The sequence below is a fragment of the Eumetopias jubatus genome, unplaced genomic scaffold, assembly GCF_037043125.1.
Source record: "Eumetopias jubatus isolate StellerSeaLion01/CBP00866 unplaced genomic scaffold, mEumJub1_p1.0 scaffold_4, whole genome shotgun sequence".
Lineage (NCBI taxonomy): Eukaryota > Metazoa > Chordata > Mammalia > Carnivora > Otariidae > Eumetopias > Eumetopias jubatus.
The window spans coordinates 117,712,066-117,737,012 of record NW_028274810.1 but is presented as its reverse complement, the minus strand read 5'-3'; the positions used below and the strand labels follow the sequence as shown (position 1 = coordinate 117,737,012).

Sequence of the window (24,947 nt, the reverse complement as noted above, 5' to 3'; positions counted from 1 at the left end):
CAGGGAGCCCCATGCAGGGCTCAATCCCAGGACCCTGAGATCATGACCTCAGCTGGAATCAAGAGCTGGCGCTTAACATACTGAGCCACCCAGGCACCCCATTCTAAGTACTTTTTTCTTCTACTTTATTTCCCCCTAATCTTTTACATGCTTTTTATTTTCTTACCTCTCTGCTAGCCTAATGAAATCTTTTAATTATAATGTAGATGAATATTCGGTAAGGCTTTTCTAAATTCAGTATATATGAAGATAGTTAATTTAGGAATTGTAGATCACCAGAGAAGGAGCTTAAGAAAAGGAAAAATGAAATCGAATTGAATTTTATAGCTATAAAGAACATTTAATGCAATCATTAAGAAAAAGGTTAAACCGAGTGGGTTGAGTGTGCCGTTCGGCTGGGTAATGGTGTGCTACTAGAACCTAGGTTGTCTGAATACTGGATGGGTGTTCAAAACTACATACCTTCATATTGCCTTGATAGGGGTTAGAAGGCTGTGGGATAGAAGTGTTACAAAAATCTGTGGTTAAAGATTTAAAGGATTTAAAGTTAATATCAAATATAAAAAATCAATATTTATAGTATTTATACAAATCAGAAACAAAACACCAATCCTATGTGGTTAAAACATATACCTATGCTTATAAAAGTCTCGGTACAAACAAATGATAAAGGTTTTGGGGGAAATGACTAAATTTCATTAATAAGGAAATGCTAATTAAAAGCTGAAATCAGTTTCGGATTGTCAGAGTACCAAAGACTTTTTAATAACAGGTAAAGGCAGTGAGGTACAGTACAAAAGGCAGAAGTTTAGGGGTGTCTCAGTTGGTTAAGTGTCTGCCTTCTGCCTGGGTCGTGGTCTTAGAGCTCATGAATTATTTTTATTTTCTTTTGTGTTTTTCAGATTTTCTATAGTTAGCATATATTCTGCAATCAGAAAAGGATGCTTCAGGTTTTTTACAGCTTTAAGAGATTTTAAAAAAATAAATAAATTTAAAAAACCTGAAATGAAACATTAGACTATTGTCCTGAACTGGCTTTTCCTTTAGCCCACAGAAGAGAATTTTAATTGATCAAATAGTGTTGACTGTATATAGGAAACCATTGCATTTGTTGTGTTATTGCTATTGCTATCATATGCTAGGTGATGTAAAATTCTGTGAGGTACATTGAGCAGTGGTTGGTGAATAATGTTTTTGAATAGGAAGTAAAATAATGGGGCTTTTTTTATCATTGGTATTTTATTCTGAAAGGAGGAAGAAATAATCTGATTTATTAAGTGGTGGTTTCAATCATGAAAACCTGAAAGGTTGAGATGAATCATTATGTGTGGGTTCACTTTATTGGGAGTTTGTAGGTGGGGTGTGTGTGTGTGTGTGTGTGTGTGTTTGGAACAGTTGTGTGTTGTAGAACACAATTCTAGGCGACTATGATCGTAAAATGAATGTTGGCAGTTTCTCCTATGATTAATATGTCAAACCTGTCAAAATTCTCTCATCATTTTTATTTGTCAGGTTCATTCAGTTCTTGAGATGAGCCTGCTCTCGCATATGCTCTAAAGCAAACAGGAGCTATTATAATTTTTCCTCTTTCCATGTAGGCTGTCATAGTCTTCCTTTTGCATATATATTTACTGCTTTTTAGCTTCAGGTATTATGAGATAGCATGATTCTACTTTTATTAAAGAAGGAATCACTACTCAGGTTTTTTTCATTGTACTTCTGAATTAAGAGTTTGCTGTATTCTAAAATTAGGCATTAAATATTTTGCTATACCGTCTTCAAGAAGACTTGTCCTTAATGCTTTTTATTTATTTATTTAGTTTGTTTTTATTCTTAGTTGGTGGGTTATTCAGCTATACCATTTTCTTTTCACTACCTGAACTTAAGGGTGTTCCTGCTGCAGTAGTTTTCTGGGTAATGCTAAGTGTTCTTCACACCCCTGGTATTTAATTGGCTTTTTGAACAGCTGTCTTGGCAATTTGCTACAAAGTTCTCTGTGCTGTGGTTGCACTTGACTTTAAATGGATCTCGCTCCTGCTGGGCAGACAAAATCAAATATAAAGTGTTAAAGTTTGCCATCGTCAATTCCTGGAGCTTCATAAACTTTGCAAAAGGTACTGTGTCGGGGCTAGAAATTGAAATGAGTGGCCCATTTATGAATTTATGATATATGACTCAAACGGATTTTTGAGCTTAGTTATAAGTATTTTTACTAGGTGTTTTTTGTATTAAGTGGAAACTCAGGAATACTTAGATGCAGTAGGATTTATGTAATTGTGCTTTAGAGGTAGAAATACTTCATGAACATGTTATCAACATCAGCATGTTGTAAGGACAAGATAGTTGCCTCTTGGATTATTACCACTTGCTATGTATGGTTCCAGGAGGGCTTCTGCAGAGAGAAGAGCACTCCAGGCAGATGTACAGTAGCAGGGATTTGGGGTCTGAGTCCTCTATGCATTTCCTCTCTTCTCTTAGCTGGGCTGTACTCTGTGGACTTCAGCGGGCTAGTTTCTTCTTCACTTCGCAGCCCCAATTAGAAACAGACTTAGGGGACTTGTCTACTCCTTGCCACCTTTTCCCTTGGTTCCATCCTGGTTCTTTTCTTGGTCTTCTAAGGATGGAAGCACCTTTGGGAAGCCCTCCCAGGTTTGTCTTACTGCACCAGGTTCATGAAATGTAGCAGTTCGGGTGCAAGAAGAGAGTGATGGATGCTTGTTGCAGGTCAGTTCTATTTATATTACCTTTACAAAAGCTCCATTCCCTGGCACAGGATTCTCGATAGTTCCTGAGAGTTCCATGTGACACAACATGGAATGTGATGTGCCACATCAGAGGGTGGCACAAGGGAAGCTTGAGCTACCTTTAGAGCTGAAATTTCTGAAATGTCTTCTGTGGACATATAATAAGGACTGTTGTGTGAGCAGGTGGGCTTCTCTACCTGATCCAGCTTCAGCTGGAGTGGCTCTTTTTATTGGGGGATTCTGCATTTGATTTCAGTAGGGAAATAATGTTGGCTGCTTCTAAAAAATTTGAAATTTATAGTCTCAGACAGTAGAATATGTCCTCTGACAAAAACATAAGGTATTTTAGAATCAAAAGCTTAGGCGCCTAGAGGCAAAAACCAAAACCATTTGACCTGATGGTGTCTCACCTGTTTTGCTGTGATGATCCCCAGGAATGGAATTGTCTGATCTCCCCTTGTAGTCCTTTCAGTCACAGGTGCTGTCGGTGTGCTCTTGGAGTCACCTTTCAGCTTTCCTTGTGTTCTGTTTGGATTTCTCTTAGGGATTCATCATTCAGCAAGTTATTTTAGTGTCCACACGTGCACTGCTAGGTGGGGAATATAGAGATAAGTAAAGCAGTCTCTAGCTTTAAGGAGTCTACAGAACCTTGTGTAGATGGCTGTAAAACAAAGAAGGAAATGGTGAGCACCCAAGGAACTGTGCTGTGGAGTTTAGAGGAGAGATTGCAGGGGGAATGTGAGTGGAAGATGGCCTCAGATGTCTGAGGAGTCATAGGAGAAGCATGGATTTGGGGAAAGGGTTTGAAGTGAGTCATACAGGTGGAAGTAACCAGCAGCCAGTTGAAGTAAGTCATTGGTACTGGGGAAAGTGAAGACTTTAAGGCTGTGAGTATGTGTGTGTTTGGTAATTTTGCCTTAACACATTTATTCAGTCCTTGCTATGTGCCAGTTTTTATAGACACTGAGGACACAGTATCCTCATACTGGGCATGATGGACATCATTGTGGATGTCATGCCTGCTCTCTTGAAGCTTAGTCTGGTGGGGAAGACAAGTCAAGAGCACATAATTACACTCACCAGACAGGGAGCTTTTTATAAGCACTTATACCTGTTTCCTTTGCCGCCATATATAGCTTTTGATACAGTGCTTGGCCCATGGTACACATTCCTTGTATATTTGTAGAATGACTCAGATTACTAAAAGAGAAACATTGGTTGCTATGGAAACACATAAGTGAGGTTGGAGGGAGAACAGTTAGAGGTTATTGAAGTACAGTATTCAGAGTGATGGGCTTTGGACTTGGATGATGGCAGTGCGGTAGATTGCAGTGGACCAGTCTGTATACTACTGGGGAAGTACAGTTGATAGAATTAATTGGATGAGGGGTGGAGGGAGAAGGAGGAGTCAGGATTCACTCTGAAGTTTTCAGGTTTGGTGGTTTGGGCGAATTGCTCCAGTTTGATATGGGGAGGAATTTCCTTTCTGGAGGAAGAGCAAATTAAGATGGAAAGTGAGTCGATGTTAGGCTGTAATAAGTGTGTGATGCCTGAAAGGACATTCAGAGTGCATTTGTAGGGAATTGATACTGGGCAAAGTTACTAAAGGATAGGCTGTAAAGACAAGAGAGGCTGAGGGCAGATCCTTGAGGAACATGTCCTTTTAAGGATTGAATAGGCTGAAGAACCGAAGATGAGCAGGTGGGGCATTACTAAAACAAATACCACCACGACAAATGCGTGACAAGAACTGTGTGAGACTCAAATGGCAGTCCATGTATTTATAGTAGCGTTTGAAACATTCCAATATAGCAAGAAAAAAACAAAGCTAGACAGTCTCTTACTGTTTGATCTGATGCTATGACAATTTATGAGATGTTAGGGAAAAAAAATCTTACTTTAAAGCTTAGGGATCTAAAGATGATTATGTGTCTTAACCATGGTATACACTGTCCTGTACTTATGTCCTTAGCTGTCTTGTACCGCTTTCTAGCTGGGGGAAGAGATTGTCGTACTGTATTTTGTTGAGAGGTTGTAGCCTGTTCTATAACTCCTGGGTAGACATGCTTAATTCTGCAGTTTGCAAGTAGAAATTAAGGCAGCTGCACATATGTAATCTAAAATATCTCATGTAGAGCTTAACTATTAACTTATCTCTTGCTGTCTTTTTTGAAGTCTCATTATTATGTGTGTTTGTGAAGGAACAATGTTTTGCTGGCGGCAGATAAAATACTTAAGTAAACTTGCTGATGAACGGCCTTATCTCACAGAAGTGAGAGGCGTCTGCACTTGAGCTGTCACCTGAGCGCGCCTCCGTTAGCTCTTTGAGCGCTCAGCACGGTTTTCTCCCCTGAACACAGCTCATCCTCCTCTTTTCCCTCGTGTCCATTCGTCTCTGTGTAACTCAGTAAGCAGCCTCTATTCTCTATTTCAGCAGCGTAGAAATATTGCTGCTCTTTTTGTTGCCGGCCCTGATAGGGTACATGCTGGCTAAGGGCTGGACAAGTAAAAAAAAAAAAAAAAAAATTAATTACAGTATATTTAACATCCAGTATTATATTAGCTTCAGGTTTACAGTATAGTGACTCAGCAAATCTATACATCACCCAGTGTTCATTGAGACAAGCGCAGTCCTTAATCCCCATCGCCTATTTAACCCATCCCCCTGTCCACCTTCCCTCCAGTAACCATCTGTTCTCTTTGGTTAAGAGTCTGTTGCTTGGTTTGTCTTTCTCCCCTTTGCTCCTTTGTTTTGTTTCTTAAATTCCACATATGAGTGAAATTATATGGTATTTGTCTTTCTTTGACTTATTTCACTTAGCATGCATAAAATACCCCCCAGATCCATCCATGCTGTTGCAAATGGCAAGATTTCATTCTTTTTAATGGCTTAATAATATTCCATTGTATGTATATGTGTGTGTGTGTGTGTGTGTATGTATGTGTGTATCATAACTTCTTTCTCCATCTATCAGTGGAAACTTGGGCTGCTTCCATAATTTGGCTATTATAAATAATACTACAATAAACATCGGTGTGCACAGGGCTGAACAGTTTTAAAAGCTTTGTGTCCAGTGGTTCTGAGGACATTAGGAAGGGGTGAGTTTAATTAAGTGTGGTTTGGCTGCTGAGCTTTTGTTGGGGTGGCAGTTGATTCCACCAGTCTTAATTTTTTTAACTTAAAATTGCATTGTATTTCAGCCTTGCTAAACAATTGAGTATTTCCATAAAAGATAATTTTCCACTGATTCTTTTGAATTCTCAGGAGTAAATGAGTTTCAGTAGTTGCAGTAATAAAATGAATAGTACAAATGTATACAGATTTACAGGTTCTTCTTTGTGTATAATATCACAGAAAGTTGCTGGGCTTTTTTTTCTTCCATGCATTAGTAATAATGTCCTATCTTTGAACTTGAGGAAAATTTAGTAATACATTGAAATCTTACAGCATCAGATTTTAGTTTATGATTCATTAGAAAAAAATATTAGAAAAGATTAGATTGCATTCTTAGAGTTTTGATTAACATAAAAATCAGTTGTGTATACTAACCATAATGACCATAATGTGTGTGTGTAATAAATTAAAAAAGGAACGCCTGGGTGGCTCAATCAGTTAAGCATCTGACTGTTGATTTCAGCTTAGGTCATGATCTCAGGATCCTGAGATCAAGCCTGGCATTGGGCTTTGTGCTCAGTAGGGATTCTGCTTGTGATTTTTTCTCTCTCCCTTGCTCTTTGCCCGCCCCCCCCCCCCGCCCAAATAAATAAATAAATAAATAAAATCTTAAATAAAAGAAGTCTTAGGCTTCTGATTTTGTGTTAACCTAAATCTCGTGTATGAAGTGAATACAAAATGTTTAGAGCCTCTCTGCTTTAGTTAGAAGTTTGGGGAGACTGTATCAGACACTGAATCTTGAAGGTTTAAATGAGTAGCTTAGTATTTTTTTATACAACTTTGTACTTAGCAAGGCTTATCAGCAAGCCCCTACAATTTTACTATCTTTAAACTTGGGATAAAAAACTTAAAATATACATTCTGTTTAGGTACATAATTGCAGTGCTACCTGTCTTTTCCTTCACCGTTTAATTGAAAATGTAATCATATCAATTGAAATGAAAATCTTTAACATATGGCATAGACACTGTGGATGTTGTGATATTTATAAGAAGACTCAGTGCTGTTGTTATATTAAAATGCATTTGTTCTAAAAATAATTTTGGAAGTTACAAACATCCCCAACAGATTTAACACTTGTTATTCTATGACTAATGAGGAAATATGCATTTGTTAAAATTTAAGTAGTTGGGGAATTTTAAAGCTGTTCTGAATTTTGCTTGATATAACTCATATCCTACTTGTGAAATATTCAGAGACTTTTTAATTAAAAATAACTCATATCAACCTAGTTAACTGAGAAACATTTCAGTCATTGCCTGTGGTAGATTCTTTATGCTCATTTGGGTGACAAATTATTATCTTTTGATTTAAGGGTATATTTTTCTAGACTATAATGCCTTTGTTTAAGTAGAAACGGTATTTGTTGGTGCTTTCTGGAAAAGAGCTTAGCTAAAAAACTTCAGAAACCCTCATCCCTATCTTTTTCCTTATCCGGCTTTTCAGTGTGTACAACAGGGTAGCAGTAGGGTTTTAAACTATGACCTTGGTATTACAGATACACATTAGGATCACAATAGGTATAATGAAGGAAATAATTGATTTTTAAAAACACCTTTATTGAGATATAATTTGCATCCCAGAAAATTTACCTGTTTTAAATGTGTAGAAAGACCTGATTTTTATATAAAACAAAAACCTTAGCAATAACCTGAGCATTGCTTATAAATACGAATTTCCAGATTTGGTTTGGTAAGACCCACACTTTGATAAATATTAGGAGACTTGCTAAAATTAAAGATCTGAAATTCCAGTTCTTTTTAATCTCATTGTGATGAAGATATTTTTATCTGTGGATTTTTAAACTTACATAGTATATCTTTAAATTTAAAAATCTTAGATCATCCAGTATCAGATTACCATAATCACAATACAGTCATATTAGTGGAGAGTAGAATTCACTGGACTTTTTTCTCTGCATGCTCAAATTACGATAAAGCAGAGGATTCCTGTGTTACAAAGGAATAGTGGGCTCTAGCTTCCAAAACTAGAAATTGCTTACAGTATGGGTTTGCTGCTAGAATTTGGTGAAAGGTTACATAGAATTGCTTCAGTTAGTTTACTTATTGGTTTTGGGACACTTGGGCCAGAGTGCTGTGTTGTCACAAGCAGAAACTCACAGTGCACGGTGAGTAGGAAAGCTTTAAGGAATCCTAGGCAGCAGTTGTCATTTGGCTGTGAGTTTGTGAATGCCTGGGGTTCTCTCCCCCTTTTCCCAGTGGTCCAGTGCTCCATGCATCTCTTGCGTATTGTCTGGTGTGCTGAGGATTTGTAGTAACTTTTGGGGGAGGCACTCGAAGAGTGTTTAACAAAAGCTCACTTTTTTCATACATATTCTTGTATTCTTAGGGGTATTTTAGAGCTCAGAGTAACTTATAAGTAGGAAAAGAAGATAATTTCTAGAAATGGGATGTTTTGTAATATGACACCTTCTCAGGCTGGGTGTCACTTCTCCATTCTCTGCCATTTGACTTGATTTTTGTACCGTGGTAACAATAGTATAGTCTTTTGGCAGCTGCATAATATTTTGACTATGTGGCTTTAGTCTCCACAAACAGAACAGTTCAGGTGTTTTATTTATTTGTTTATATTTTTTTTAAGCCATCTCAGGAAGACAGTGCAATGCATAAACTGTTGAAGAGCACAGGCTCTTAACTGGATCCAGCATTTCTAGTTGTGTGACCTTGGACTCTTAACCTTTCTGATTCCCTGTGTGTAACCTATAAACGTTGATTCCTCATAAGGTTGTGAGCATAAAGGAAGATGAATTTGGAGTATAGTAGATATTCACATATTTGTTGAATGCATACTGAAAGAATCAGACTGATTGATAAGGAATAAGGAATAAGAGCAGGGAATTCCTGGGGTAAATTACCCATTTGGTTAGGTCTTCTGGTTTTCTACTGTATTTTGCACTATATCCATGAAACCAGAATTTGTGTCTTATCCAACTTGCCTTTAGGATTTGAGGTTGTGTTAGTTTCCCTAGGGCTTCTGTAACAAAGTAGCACAAACTGAGTGGCCTAAACAACAAATTTATTGGCTCACAGATCTGGAGGTCAAGTCTAAAATCAAGGTGTCCACAGGGTCTTTCTGAGGGCTGTGAGGGAAGGATGTGTTCCAGGCCTCTCCCCCTGGCTTGTAGATAGTCACCTTCATGTTCGTATGGAGTTCTCCCTGTGTGCATGTCTGTCTCTGAATTTCACCTCTTTTGCAAGGTAACAATCATATGGGATTAGGGCCCACTCTGATGACTTAATCCTAACTTAATTACCTCTGCAAGCCCCGGTCTCTAAATAAAGTCCCATTCTGAGGCACTGGGATTTAGGACTAGAACATAGGCATTTGTTGTACCTCTAATAGATGGTTTGAGACATGAAAGTGAAAGGTTTTTTTAGTTACAATGTTTCCATTTTAAAAACCACGATTATCTATTAAACCTTGATGTAAACTCATGGCTTTGTTGCTTTTTCTTTTACCAAGACCAAACATTCATTTATCTAAACTTAAGTATACCTAGCACCTGAAGAAAATTGGTAGAATTGAGCAAAAATTCTTTCTTTCCATATCTGTCATTTTGTATGCTTTTGGGATGGGGAAAGAATGTTTGAGTTTGTATGACTGGAATATCAAGGAATGAATTCTCTGGGGGCTGACTTCAAGTCGTTTTGGCATTTGAATTGACTTGAAAGGAATGGTACATATCTGGTAACTTTAGAACTCACTGGTCTACAGGCTATATGAAATTTTACTTGTTTTCCTTTTCCAGGGCTACATTTTGCAAGGTAGCACAAACTGGATGGTTTAGGACAGCAGAGTATTCTCGCAGTGCTGGGAAGTTATAAATTTGAAATCAGGGTGTGGGCAGAGCCCTGCTCCCCTTGAGGCTCTGAAGAGTCTGTCCTTCCTAGTCTAGCTCCGGTGGTTGCTGGCAGTCCTGAGTTTCTTAGTTGGTGGCAGCAGCACTTATCTCTTCCTGTCTTCTCCTGGCCTTCCCTGTATGTCTCCATGTGTCTCTCTCTTTATAAGGATACCAGTCGTTAATGAAGGGCCTACCCTCATCCAGTATGACTTTGTTTTAACCTGATTTGCTGTGCAAAAACTGTTTCCAAAGAAGGTCACATTCATAGGTACTAAGGTTAGGACTTCACCATATCTTTTTGGGCAACACAGTTCATCTCACAGCATTTATTCATTGCTTTAAAAAGTTAGGTTTACTTTTCATGGCTCTCTTTAATCCTCAAGTATTCCTGACCAGTAAACAGACAACTTTGTTACCACAAATTAATGTACCGAGCCTGACAACTCCAAACTCTGCCACTGTCTTGCTTGTTAAGCCATTGCCTTGCTTTTCTAGGCACAGAGTTAGCCTTCATTTTTTACTGTCTTTTTGTTTTAACAGTTTGTTGTAAATTCTTTTTAAAGTTCCTTCTGTCTCATGCTTGCTTTATCAACTCTGTGATGAGTTATGTTTGAAATGGTTGAACCTGCTAGTTTAAAACCCGTAGGAGATTTCACTTCCAGGAATCTTTTGTAATTGGAGTGCCTATTACTTCACTACTGAACGCATATTATCAATATACCACTTTTTCTTTTTTAGGGTAGGCTATTCTATATAGATAGAATGGCATGAACAAATGCACGGGAAGGAAAAAGTTTGGGGCTTGATTTGAGAGCTATGAGTATTGACAGTTTTTATTGTGAAAGATGTTATGATTTATTTGGGAAGTAAGGCTGAAAAGGTGGAAACTGTGCCCAGGTTTGCCTCTAAGACCAATCCGGCAATGAAGCATAAATAAATTGGAGAGATCCCTATTTTGGCAAAGTACAACTGACTTCACTTTCTAAATCTTTATTTTTAAAGATTTTATTTATTTATTTCTCAGAGAGAGAGAGCACAAGCAGGGAGAGTGGCAGGCAGAGGGAGAATCAGGCTCCCCGCTGATCCTGGGATCATGACCTGAGCCAAAGGCAGACGTTTGACCGACTGAGCCACCCAGGCGTCCCACTTTTTAAATCTTTAAATAAATATGTGTGTACATAGCTAAAATAGGCTGTTAAATCATGTATATTTTATAAAATAAGTGATTTTGGTTTTTGTAGGTATGTTCTGACTGAACTATCTTATAAATTATCTAATTGTGGATACTATAGTAATTGTCTTTTCCATTATATTCTCAATATATTTCTGACATATAATGAAATATTTCAAACTCATATTCTTTCTGTGTTCATTTTGCCTTATATATTTCACAGCCATTTTAAAGGCATATGGAAAATGTCAGATTTTTTTTTTTCCACTTTCACAAACTGGAAATGCCACATTCAGACAACTTCTGAGGAGGCATAAAGGCTGTTTTTGTGAGTCTAGGTTTGAACCAAAAACTTCAGTGGACTTTCTTGTTACCTGCATGGTAAGTTAATTTAGAAAGAAAGTATTAAAGCATGAAAATGAGGAAAAAATGGTAGCCTACATCAGCTAGCTAAGGTCAACTAACCTTTGCCAGTATGCAGGTCGGGAAGAACTGGGTCCTACAAACCATTGTATCTTCAGCTTTCCTTGGAAATCAGTGTCCTTTGGGGTGGCTGGGTGGCTCAGTTAGTTGGGTGTCTGACTCTTGATTTCTGCTGTGGTCATGATCTCAGGGTCAGAGATGGAGCCCAAGCAGACTCTGCTTGGGATGTTCTCTCTCTCTCTCCCGCTGTCCCCCACTCCCGCTCACATGTGTGTGCTCTCTCTCTCCCTCTCTCAAATAAAAAAATCAGTGTCCTTAGACTTAAAAGGAAGTGGGAATGGTAGCAAGCATAGGTGAATGAGATAGACTTTGAAATTGTCATTGGTAGATTTAGTAGGTTTGTTCTTTCTTTGAGTAATTAAAAATCTGAAGCCTGAAGCAGTGAACATTTTTGACATTTAGCTTTTGTTGTAAGTCCCTGTTGACTTGCTTTACTGTCATTGGTATATCCTGCTAAGAGTTGCTTATTCAGATACCATAAAAAGAATAGGCCATGAAAAGAATGTTTAGTAGATTGTTTTTCATGAGAACTAAGGACCAGTGTAGAGGTTATTTATTACCAAAGTATATTAGTTTTTAAAAAAAATTTTTTTGATAATTAGCTTAATATACCATAGGAATCATTTCCAGATCCTGCCATCAATAGTTTTATGTACTCAGAAATGATACTAATTTACATCTAATTAAGGAAAATCTGATTATATTTTTTAAACTTTTTTCTTTGTGCTGTATTTAGTACATTAAATGCTTTTTTAGGTACAGGTGTCTTAAACTAGATTTTTTTTTTTAAAGATTTTATTTATTTATTTGACAGAGAGACACAGCGAGAGAGGGAACACAAGCAGGGGGAGTGGGAGAGGGAGAAGCAGGCTTCCCCGCGGAGCAGGGAGCCCAATGTGGGGCTCGATCCCAGGACCCTGGGATCATTACCTGAGCCGAAGGCAGACGCTTAACGACTGAGCCACCCAGGCGCCCCTTAAACTAGATTTTAAGAGAAAATCTCCCTACTTTGTTCTTGATTTTGCATTTTCCCTCCTAGCTATGACTGTAACTAAAAGTTTTTCACTGAGTGGTTTTTTTTAATCCTTTGACATAATCAACAGACCAAACTCATAATTACGTAGTTTCATAATGCCATTTCTCTGCTCCTACATTTTGGGTTGTTCATATTGTGTACAAAGTGAAAGTTCTCATCCATGTGTCCAAGATCTTCTAAAATTTCAAGGAGAGAGAACTCTATATATTAATATGTGCATTTGTACAGCTACTGCTACTTACCATTCTGGTGGTTTTTTCCTCCTAAGGCCCCACAGCTGAATCAGCTGGGTTAGTCATTTTGCTACTCCAAGACAGCCATTGTTTTCCTCAGCCTTTCTGGAATACCCTGTTAACCTCTGTTCATTTTCTTACTGTTGTTGAAAGACCAGCTCATAGCTCAGCTCTTTTGCAATGAAAAACTTTTCCTAATCATTTCAGCTCACAAAAATCTTTCCTTCTGATCTCTAAGGAATCGTCTACTTACTTTGCATGCATGCATGTCTAAGCTCACTGGTCTCATCCTCTAAGAAGCAATCTTAGCCTTTTCTCATTGGAATTTCTCATTTCTCTTATATTTTATTAATATTATTTCCATGTGGGTCTTTCTTTTACCCTTTCAAACATATGAGTCCTTGTTAAGTAATAATCTCCACTGCAAATATTTGGTCTTTTCTTATACTTCTGCAGTACCTTTTATAGTACTTTTCAAATAATTGGTATTCATTAATTGTTTGCATTTAAGACAGAATGTCTTGTGCATTTTGAGTCAAGAAATCTTAGATTACTTAGTTTTATCTCTGGTTTGAGTCTTGACGGCAATTGGTAGATGATCCTGTTTGGAAGCTCTCAGGGAATAATCAGTAATTTTGCCTACTTCTACCGTAAGTTCTGTTCTTTGTGGGCATCCCATGGTGCCATCGTTTTTTATATGATGTCCTTTCAATATTTGAGTAATACCTTATATTTAACATTTACTGTGTGACATTCTGTGGTAAGCATTTTTTTTTAACTCAAGGGAGGAAGGTTTTTGTTAACTTACGAATTGCATTTAGCAGCTTTTGAATATGTCATTCCACAGTCCATCTACAGTTAGTCAAACCCATAGCAGTTCATTTTTGCAGAATCCATGAAGTAGGGCAAAACACTCTTCAGTTAACAGTGAAATACCTACTTAGCTTTTGCAGGCAGTTAATTCATTGAACCCCATTTCTGACCACTAAAATGTGATGAAGAGCATGCAGAGAATTATATAGAAATGATTATGAAGAAATTTTGATTTGATTTCAAAGTTCATTAAATAGAAAACACAAAAACATAAAAAGGATGCAAATATTCTTTTACAAAAATCTGAATGGAAAAGTTCTAAAGAATAAATTGTTTTCTGTGGAGAAGGAACTTTATATATTTTTATTTTTTTAAGATTTTATTTACTTATTTATTTTTATGTAATCTCTCCCCCCAGTGTGGAGCTTGAACTGAAAACCTTGAGATCAAGAGTTGCATGCTCCACCATCTGAGCCAGCCAGGCACCCCTTTGGCCAGAGGAACTTTAAAACAAACAAAATCTGCAAATCCTCTCTCTTTGCCCAGATTTTGCTAATAAGGCACAGAACAGAGAACAGTAATGTATACAGTGAACATACCAGTGTAATGTTGATATGCAGCATGGCTTAAAAATTATGCATGCTTTAAAAATCATGAAATGTACAGAATGGAGCATTAGTTCAAGTATTCTAATGGCTGTTTCAGAGGCTTACTTTATTGATCTCAGATTGTAGTATATTACAGAGTATCAGAATATATTATGTTGATTTTAAAAGGCCAGTTTTTCTCTTTTGTGATTTCAAGTTTATTTAACTTCTTTGAAAATATATACTATATATATAGTTAAGATCAACAAACTGTGATACTGCTTTTTTTAATGTTATGGTAGCACATTTCAACAATGATGAAATTTAAGAGAGAAAAAATGTGTTAGTATCTTATTTTTTTTGTATGATCATGAAATCAAAGCGTTAAAGCTTTATTGTGACACAGTAATGAAAAATGAAGTATCATGGCATACACATGGTACCAAATACTAAAAATTCTATTGAAGCTATATACCTGCCTGCTGCCAAAATTTACTTTCTGTGTAGCTCAAGAAACAACTGTAAGTTTTTTGTGATAACCACTTTAAATATTTATGTATTTTAAGTGGGGGTCAGATGCTCTTTTTCTGTTGTAATACTTTATAACTGACTTAATCTAAAAAATATTTTTTGATTCTGATAGAGAGGACTCAAATTTCCAAGATTTCATTTTGCTTTCACAGGAAAAATGTCTATCACCGTAGGCTTGCTTTCTAGACATTTCTGAATCCTTACCCTTTCAAAATCTTTTACCCTCTGAGCCTTTCAGAAAAATATGTCAACCAGGGCGCCTGGGTGGCTCGGTCGGTGAAGCGCCTGCCTTCAGCTCAGGTATGACGGTCCCAGGGACCTGGGATCGAGTCCCGCATCGGGCCCCTTGCTTAGCGGGGAGCCTGCTTCTTCCTCTGCCTGCAGCTCCCCCTGCTGTGCGTGCGCGCTCTCTCTCTCTCTCTCAAATAAATAAATAAAATCTTAAAAAAAAGAAAAAGAAATGAGTCAACCACAGCCCTGTCCTTGAGGAGTTTATAGACCTCTAAGAGAAATGGATCAGTAGGTCCCTTAAACACATAGTGGTGGTTTTGGTGGCAGCGAAGAGTGGGCTGTGCCCAGCATCAGGTGGTCATCAACAGCTTCCTTGATGAATAATGCCAGGCTGAGGCAGGGGGGTGAGTAGGTTGGCTGGGTAAAGGAACAACGAAAGAGAAGCCTGCCCTCTTCTTCATATATGTTAGTTTACTAATGCTTTTGAAGATGTGACATGCAGAACATTGCCTTTTCTATCTCCAACCAATAGAATTGTTAAATGAGCTAATTTCAGAGGTTTGTGGCAATGATTAGAAACCTAGGTTTGTGTTTCCCCAGCTTGAAATTTCTGACCCTAGCAATGTTCTTACATCTTAGGTTGAAAAATACTCTATGAAAAGTTTGATATTCTTACTTTAGATGATTACTTGGTGCCATTGTGGCTTTAGACATAGAAGTAAACATGGTCACGAAAATCAATATGACATTACTTGGTTATAGGTGGTCCTGCATATACTCATACAAAATAAAATGACTTTTAGTGAGACATTGTCTTGGGAGCCAAAATAGATGTATCAAGAACTCACAAAATTCGGGTGCCTGGCTGGCTCAGTCAGTAGAGCATGTGACTCTTGATCTTGGGGTTGTGAGTTGGAGCCCCATGTTAGGTGTAGAGATTACTTAAAGGTAGAAAATCTTAAAAAAAAAACACACCTCACAAATATTTAGTTAATTTATAATTTTATTAGTGGCTGGTGTTTATTGATTTGTACTTTTGGATCTCTACTTACTGGAAATCAAATTTTCATTTGTTAATTATTTCAATAAAAGGGAAAAAGGAGCTCTGTTAGGTAGATGAGTTAAGATATAGCCCCCCCCTTAGGAAACTCGAACTGCCACGACATGAGAGAATAAGTGATAGAACAGACATGGATGTGATATTGCAAAGCTTTGTGAGTCTTGTCAACTCCCAGCCTTTTAGAACTTCCTGTTCATCATAACTTCCCAAACGGTACTGACAGTTCTGTAACCACAGTCTTAAAATTGTCTTTGATGATGAAAAATACAGTGCGACAACTAGAATTTTTGAATTTTACCATTCCAGATTGAGAACTTCCTGAATATACACCTCTTGCATTTCTGGCACCTTATGTGTAGAAGACACCTTATAAGCCTAATTTGATTGGTTGACCAGTCATATGAGATAGTTAAAAGGTTCTTTGCATGTCTGTCTTGGAAAAACTCCCCAAATATGGAACTTCTGTTAAACTATATCTGTTATTAGAATAAGACCAGTGACCAATTCTTGATCTTATTAGAAGAAATCTCTGCTTTTGTTATACATTCAACACCAAGTGCCAAGTGAAGGGTAGGGATTCCACAGATGTAAAATTTTCATCTTCTAGAAATTTTCTTCTGTTGTTTTGTGATTTTCTCATTCTAGTCAATTATTTTATCCTTCATTATTTACTCAAAATTTTAGAACATAATCTAGTTCTATATTTTAGGTAAAAGATTTGTATCTTACTAAAAACTGATTAAAACAGTAGTGAAATATTACTAGATCCTTATGAGGGATATTTTGTATTATTTGTCATTTTTAATAAGAACCTATAATCATAAACTATGTGATCAGTCTCTTTTTTTTTCCCCCATATCAAGTGTAGAGTCTCTTGAACAGTGATTTTCAGTTTGGATATTCTGAAACTACCACTGCTGTGATTTATTTTTGGTCAAAATATTTAATCATGAAATTGTAATTCACATTACCATTAAATCTGAGGGGTTTTTTTGTTTTTTTAAATGATCTTACCTTTTTTTTGGAGAATTGTTTGAAGTCCTTATTTCTTTTATCTATGTAACTGGTACTTTTGTAGAAGGTACAAGATTTGGAAAACTCCTTTGTGTTTGTAACACTGTTCTTTTTTTTTTTAAGATTTATTTATTTATTAGAGAGTGAGAGAGATACCACGTGCACACGGGGTGGGGCAGAGGGAGAGGGAGAGAGAATCTCAAGCAGACTCCCTGTTGAGCGTGGGGCTTGATCGCAGGACCTTGAGATCATGACCTTGAGCCAAAATCAACAGTTGGACACTTTAACCACTGAGCCACCCAGGCACCCCTCTAACACTATTCTTTTATAGTTTTCTTCCTGTTTCTTTAGTTCTCTTCTACTTCCTTCTCTGCTGGTCATCCCTTACATGTTTACTTTCCCCAGAGTTCTCCCTAACTCCCTCCCGTTTGTCTTTGGTGATTCCCAGCTAGCTGCTTTGCTATCACTCATATGTTTTTGGTTCTTAAATTTATATTTCACTTGCCTACTATGGGATCTCCTATTTTAGGTTGCTACCTCATTGAACATTTGCAAAACAGAATTCTTTCTCTCCTTTTTTTTTTTTCTGAGAATCCTGATTTTATTTATTTTTTTTGCAATTTTTTTCTTTAAATTTTTTATTGTTATGTTAATCACCATACATTACATCATTAGTTTGTGATGTAGTGTTCCATGATTCATTGTTTGTGCATAACACCCAGTGCTCCATGCAGAATGTGCCCTCTTTAATACCCATCGCCAGGCTTTTTCTCTCCTTTTTGATACCCTTCTCCCACTCCAAAATGTATCTTCCTCTGTTCCTTGTTGGTCAGTGACAGCACCATCCAACCATTTCTCCAAACTGTCCCATGTCCTAGTTATTATGACTCCTCCTTCTTCTTACCATCTACATTCAGTTGGTTTCCAAGTCTGCTTCCTGCAGGTTTGTCTAGCCTTCTCTAAGTTTAGAGAACTTTATGCGTGTTTGCAAATTAAAAACATACTCTTGTTGAAACCTCATAGCTTTAACATATGCGGCTCCTTCCACCTGGAATGATAATCCTCTTCTCTTGGCCTAATTCCTAGTTTTTCTTAAAGACTTAGTCATCACTTCTTGCAGGAAAGTTAGGTGTTGCGCTCCTGTTCTCCCAGAGCATTCTGGTGCACCATAGCTGTTACCACACAGACTTTACAGTTCTCTCTGTGATTATCTTCCACCACCAGATCATGAGCTGCCGAAGGCCAGAGACTGGCCTGGATTTGTATGCTCTGCATTTAGCCTAGGGCATGGCAGGCCTCTTATTAAAAGCAGCATTGCCAAAAACATAGATGTGATTGGGTACACGAGTTTTCCCAATCAGATGTATTTCTGAGGCATAGGTGTTGATTTACTTAAGAGGGTTGCAGTACGCCCTTGTCCCCTTCTGAGTTTGGAACCAAGTGAGAGAAATATAAAAATCAGTCTAATGCCAGTCAAAATATTAGCTTTGTTTCTAATAAAGCTGGGTCGGAGAATGTGACTTGACTTTTGTGAAGGGCTACCTGTGCTCCAGATCTAGACTTTTCAACAGTGTGTCTAAGGGACATCCCAGGTTGGCAGAGCAGACATACTTAGCCTTCTTCAAGGGGGACATCCTGACTCCGAACTTCTTGGTAACCCCACTGTGGCCACAAAGAGACCGGCTTCTGACCCAAATATACTTATCGTATAGAAGCAGAGAGAGTGACTTGCAGAATGCAGATCTGAAAAAGAAACCCTGAAGAGTCCATTTGTTCATTCATTCAACAAATAGATATTGAGCACTCACTATGTTCTGGGCATTGTGTAAGGAATTCAAAGGATAAAGATTAGGGGCTTATGTTTTAGGGCATGCTCAGTTCCTTCATCCGGACTCACCAGTAAAAAGTCATTCTTTCTTAAAACAGAAGTCTTCTCTAGAAAAGGTGGGGACAGGAGAATAGAATCATTTTTACAAACTGTATAGCTATTCTTCTACCTGTTTCATGTAAAATAATTCTGAGGACTATGATAATTTGAAGGACACAGTGGCATGAAATACAGAGAAGCATGCAGGAGCAGTCTTTTATAGGGAAATTTCAAAGGTCTTGTTAGTGTTACAAAAAATTTGCAAAGCCTGATCATGATCATTTGTTTTCCTTTGCTTGCAATACTTAGGATCTTAAAGGCCATTTTATGTCACCCTGATTTATTTCTAGCATGGGGTCTGCCAAGTATTCATTTATATGAGTTACTTAGAAAATCTAGTCCACAGGGAGCTATGGTGGCAGCATTTCAGAGTAATGAGGAAGTTTTAGAGATCTCAGCCACAGACACCAGCGCGTTGTTGGCAGTGATAGGTCTTTATCATGTCAGCACCATCTTCTGTGAAATGGTTTCCAGATGCCCTCACATTTATCATTTCTGTCATTGTATTTAGTGCTTTATATGATTGATTTATTGCAATATATTAGATGATCTTAAGGTGCAGCCTGTATTATAACTTTCTGTCCATTGCATAACGTAGATAAGGACAATGTCCCAAGTACACAATAAGAAAAAGTCAGATGCTTCTTTAAATCATTATACAAGGGGAGTGGTTCTCTAGAGCAGTTGTTTTCAAATTTGGATGTGCATGAGGGTCATAGTAGGAAACCGGGTGATTTTTAGAAATAGAAATTCTGGTATCCATCTCTAGAAATTGACTCAGAAAGTCCTTGGTGGGGCCAGAGAGTATTCAATTAAAGAAAAAAAAAATCCAGGACACTGTTCTTCAGATGGCTTATAAAGAAAAGCATTAATTGTACTGTGGAAGCATAGTTTACATAGAATTTCTTATGAAGTAACCTCATGAAGAGAATAAGCACATTGACACAGTAGAAGACTTGTGAGTATTGACTTTGTTAGGGAAATTGAGGATGGTGGTAATTGTTTTTTGGTGTGATAGTGTTAAGAGTATGGTGGAAAAAAACAGCATAATTGGGTATATATTATTCTACCCAGAGACTGAGGTTGAATTCAGTCACTTGCTATGATTTTGTTTGTGGCTGTCTATTGTTTTTAGTGAAAGAATCCTTGTTTTCTGTAACTTTGATTCTTTATAATCTTGCATTTATTTATAAGTCTTGATGTTAGAAGCCAGTTTTGTGAATTAACACATCTCAACAATGCCTAGCTTAGTAAGTTGACCGTAGTAGGCATCTTATAAAACATGTAATTATAAATGTCTAGGGAATTTATCAGTTAATGGTCTTTATACAAAAATTATTTTGGGCGCCTGGGTGGCTCAGTTGGTTGAGCGACTGCCTTCGGCTCAGGTCATGATCCTGGAGTCCCGGGATCGAGTCCTGCATCGGGCTCCCTGCTTGGCGGGGAGTCTGCTTCTCCCTCTAACTCCCCCCCCCTCATGTGCGCTCTCTCTCTCATTCTCACTCTCTCAAAAATAAATAAATAAATCTTTAAAAAAAAAATTATTTTAACTGATAACTGATATATTAAGGTCATAGTTATCATATATGAGAAAAATTAAAACTAGGTACACTTATTTTTTTTACTCTATTATTATTTATTTACTAGTCTTTTTCTTTTTTTTTCTTTTACCCTTCTCTTTCTTGGCTGGATTGTTGCTGCTTTTCCTCATTTTGTAGCTATAATCAAAAGTCTGACTTCTTTGTTGGTGCCCTTAGACATGTCCCAGTACTCACTCTAAGAGAGTAAGTAAGTAGGAAAACCATAGGTCCTGGGTTGCCTGGGATGGCCAAGATCTCTACTACTGGTCCTGGTGTAATTATTAATAGCATCTTCAGACAATCTAAAGATACTTAAGTACTAAGCACCCAGGACCTTAGAAGCCTCTGAATCAGTGATTTGCAAGTTGAGTTCTTGCCTTCACTTCTCTGTAGAGATCCTTCAGTGCCTCTGTAGGCTTATCTTTGTGGTGTTAACATCATGCCTCTTTCTGTGTTTTGATTTCTAACCCCCACGTTCCAGCATCCTCTTACAAGAAACACTAGTATCATCTTTATTTTTAATGAGAATTTTTGTGTTTTTATGTGGAATTTTTAATTTGTTATAATCTTATTTTTGAACTATAGAAGGTTTTGGCTGTTTCAAAAAAGTTTTTGCCCTTTCAAAATGTTTTCTAAATGGATGAGAATTTCTGGGCCATTTGCTTATGTGTAAGCATTGATGGAACAAAAACAGTTTTCAAAAAGTCATAAAAACCAATATTCCATGGTGTTCGTGAATACTTGTTCGTGCTAAGTGTTCTTTACAAGAAATTCTAACTAAAGGAAAGTTGTAAGTGCAGTTTCTTTTGTCATCTTCCAAATTAAAGGAACTTGCCATTAGTCCTTTAGATACACATAGATCTCCATTTCTGTTTATCTTTGAAGAATACCTTTTCTCCTTACAGTAAGATGCTCCTGTACTTTCTGGCTAGCTTTGTTGTATAATTACCAAGATTTGCTCTGAGAAGTGGAAAATAAGTTTTTGTAGGAGAGCTCCAGCAATCGATTTGTTGAAATATACTCCAGAGATTAAAACTGTCAGAACCCGTAATGACTTGGCCACATATTCCCCTAGTTGGGCATTCAATCTCCTTTTGACAATTAGGGTTTTGTTGTTGTTGCTGCTGCTGCTGTTGTTTTTGGGTCACCTAGAGTCTTTGCGGTTTAAATAAGACTCTAAAAACACATCAATGCTTAGTATTTTAATTTCTCAGTTCCATTATAAATTCTAAGTAGTCTGATTTACCTTTTGCCCTTTCTCTATTTTTCTCCCTCTTAATCATTTTTTTTAAAGACTTTATTTATTTATTTAAGAGAGAGAGAATGAGATAGAGAGCACGAGAGGGAAGAGGGTCAGAGGGAGAAGCAGACTCCCCGCCGAGCAGGGAGCCCGATGCGGGACTCGATCCCAGGACTCCAGGATCATGACCTGAGCCGAAGGCAGTCGCCCAACCAACTGAGCCACCCAGGCGCCCTTAATCATGGTTTTTAAATATATCTTCAACCACTCTGTAATTCTCCCCTCCCCTGAAACTTGTTAATTATGCATGGTAAATATTTGCATAATAGTACCATGGTTTGGATGAGGAAGGTTGTTGCTCACATACTTTTTGTTCTCTTTAAAACATTTATACATGCAGAAAACATTCTTTTTATAATTTTTTTAAAGTAGTCTCCATACCCAGCATCGAGCCCCAACACAGGGCTTGAACTCACAACCGTGAGATCGAGACCTGAGCTGAGATCGAGTCGGACACTTAACAGACTGAGCTACCCAGGTGCCCTTCTTCTTATAGTTCTTAACGGTACTACTGACATTATCATAGAAGACATTTAGTCAATATTTTATATATTAAATAAGAGAATCACATACCATTTCAGTTTTCAGTTCTGCCTCATCTAATTACTTACCTCTGGAAATTGGGACACAGGAGTGCTGTACTCCTCCAAGACTGCCACCTGAGCACGTTCGAAGGTCTGTGGCATACAGGGTCCAGGGGTACATATGGTCTTAGAAGTTGGGATGACCCACATGTTACGTCCTAACTGTGGTAGAGACAGGTGTGAGTACTTCTCTTACCTGGTTGCAGCTCTGGTTTCTGTCATCCTTTGGATCCTTTCTTATTTGTTGTTTAAGCCAACGTCAGATGGAATGAATAGAGAATTGTGTTTTCTGATTTTAATATTTGTGGTAATTTAGTTCTGTATGATGATTCCAGAAGGTTTTCAGATGGAATCTTGCAGGATTATATTTTCTAAAAGCCAGGATTATTCTATGTTTATTGTTTCTGTTTTGGTAACTCTGCTGAGTAATATTTAATTTTTTCAGTTAAGTATGATAGTATACTGTAAAGTTAAATCTAAGTATAAATCTTTAAATTGATTAGGAGAATGTCTAATACTTATTTTTTCTTTAAAAATTGTGATAATGGGGGGTAAGCAGATGTTGAGTATAGACCAATCACTTGTTGACTCAAAAAAGCTTTTTTTTCCTGTGGACAGTATGTATCTCTGTGTAGTTTTGAAAGTGTATCAGAGATTTGTCTGCGTATTGCTTGTTGTACAGCCACATATTGCAATGTAATGGAAAGAGCATCTTTTTAAAAAATAGTATTGAAGCGGGCGCCTGGGTGGCTCAGTTGGTTAAGCGACTGCCTTCGGCTCAGGTCATGATCCTGGAGTCCTAGAATCAAGTCCCGCATCGGGCTCCCTGCTCAGCAGGGAGTCTGCTTCTCCCTCTGACCCTCATGCTCTCTCTCTATATATATCTCATTCTCTCTCTCAAATAAATAAAATCTTTAAAAAAAAAAAATAGTATTGAAGCTTTAGTTCCATTTATTGCCTTTGTTGTCCTCTTTTCCATAAAGTTTATGTGCCTGGGAATAAAGAAGTAGTGAAATTGAGAACGAAAGGAGAGAAGGTATAGAATTACAAGTGGAAAGAATTGTGTAATAAAATACTCCTTTAATGGATTAAAATCCTCTTAAAAGGAACACTTTCCTGAAGATAAGACTATTTTGTTCCCGTTTCTTTGACCCCGTATCTCATTAGTCACCAAACCCTTTTGATGCTTCCTTTGTGCCACCTCCCACGTTCCTTCCTTTTTAAGCTGTGGGCCATTAGAAAATGCATTCTGGTTTTTTCCACGTGTCACCCTCCATAGTGATGTTTGCATTGTGCCATCGGCTGTAATTGTCCTTCCCTGTCCCCAGTTTACCCTTATTCAGTGTATTCGTTCCTCATGGGAGCTCTCAAGTCCTGTGTCCTTCGTAAAACCTTTCTTCACTTGATAATTACCTTTCTTCACTTGAGCTAGAGGTGCTTTCTCTCTCTTTTGAACTTCTATGGGTGACCCTTATACATTGGATAGCCCTTGTCCTTAGATGCTGTCCAAATCTTACTTCAAAATCAATTTTTAAACCTTTGTCTTTTTAAGTAGACCATTACCTTTTTAATCCTTGTGGTTCTTCACACAGTGGCTATATACATGTTGAAGTGCAGGAATAACATCCATATTATAGACTTTATATATAGCATATACAAATATGTGTATGTGTATATGTATATTTCTATATTAACCTTTTGTATGTATGAGTGGGACTGTAGCATTACTGAATCCTTTTCATTGTATTGTTCTGACACTAACTGAATAAGTAACTTGACTTTTAATTTTAACCTTGGAGAAAATAAATGTGATGCTCATTCTTCCAGGATTCAGGATACCATAGAACTGTAGTTGTCGGAGTGATACATTTTTTAAATCTTCCAAAAGAAAAACAGTCTGTCCCTTTTCGCCTTGATTATGGATGGCCTCCACTAGGCCGAAAAATAAAATATGAATCGTATAAGTGAACCAGTTGACATCTCTGTTTGTTGAAGAAATTCTATTGTTCTGGCATTTAGTGTTTTGTGGTGGACAGGTGTACTTTCTTGATGATTATTTTTATTCTTATAGCACATATCAGAGCAGATACTAAATTTGTTTATCAGTGAACTTTGGTTCTTCATTTAATTAAGAAACATTTTAATAAATGTCTGCTATGTGCCAGACATGCACAACAATGAATAAGATACATGGATTTTATGTTGGAGGGACTCATATTCTAGTGGTAAAGGCAGACATGTATATAAATAAGTATAATGAATTGTTACAGTTGTAGAAATATACAGTGAAGGCATAAAGAACCAAAATCCTGTAATCATAGCCATTCCCATTTAAAAGTATGAAATTTAGTAAGCCCTAAATAGTACAGTGAATTCCCAATATATTACTTGTAAGAATTAATTGAGATAATATAATTGACATGTAGAAGATACAGATACCATTATATGCTGCTTCTACAGATCATAAAATAAACCTAATTTAAAGTCATACAGTTGGTTCCCATAATAGGATCTAAGCATTCTTCAACTCCAGTGACAGTGTTAGTATAACTTATTTTTGTTTTAGAAGATAGTTTTATCCCAAGTACCCAATGCTATGTTGGTGTTTAATAATAG

At 37.3% G+C, this 24,947-nt stretch overlaps 1 protein-coding gene across 2 annotated transcripts in view; it reads left to right on the top strand.

Annotated features, from left to right (window-relative positions):
• EFR3A (EFR3 homolog A) overlaps positions 1–24,947 on the top strand; it is a 112,869-nt gene that overhangs the window by 6,500 nt on the left and 81,422 nt on the right. The gene's annotated exons all lie outside the window — the stretch shown is intronic.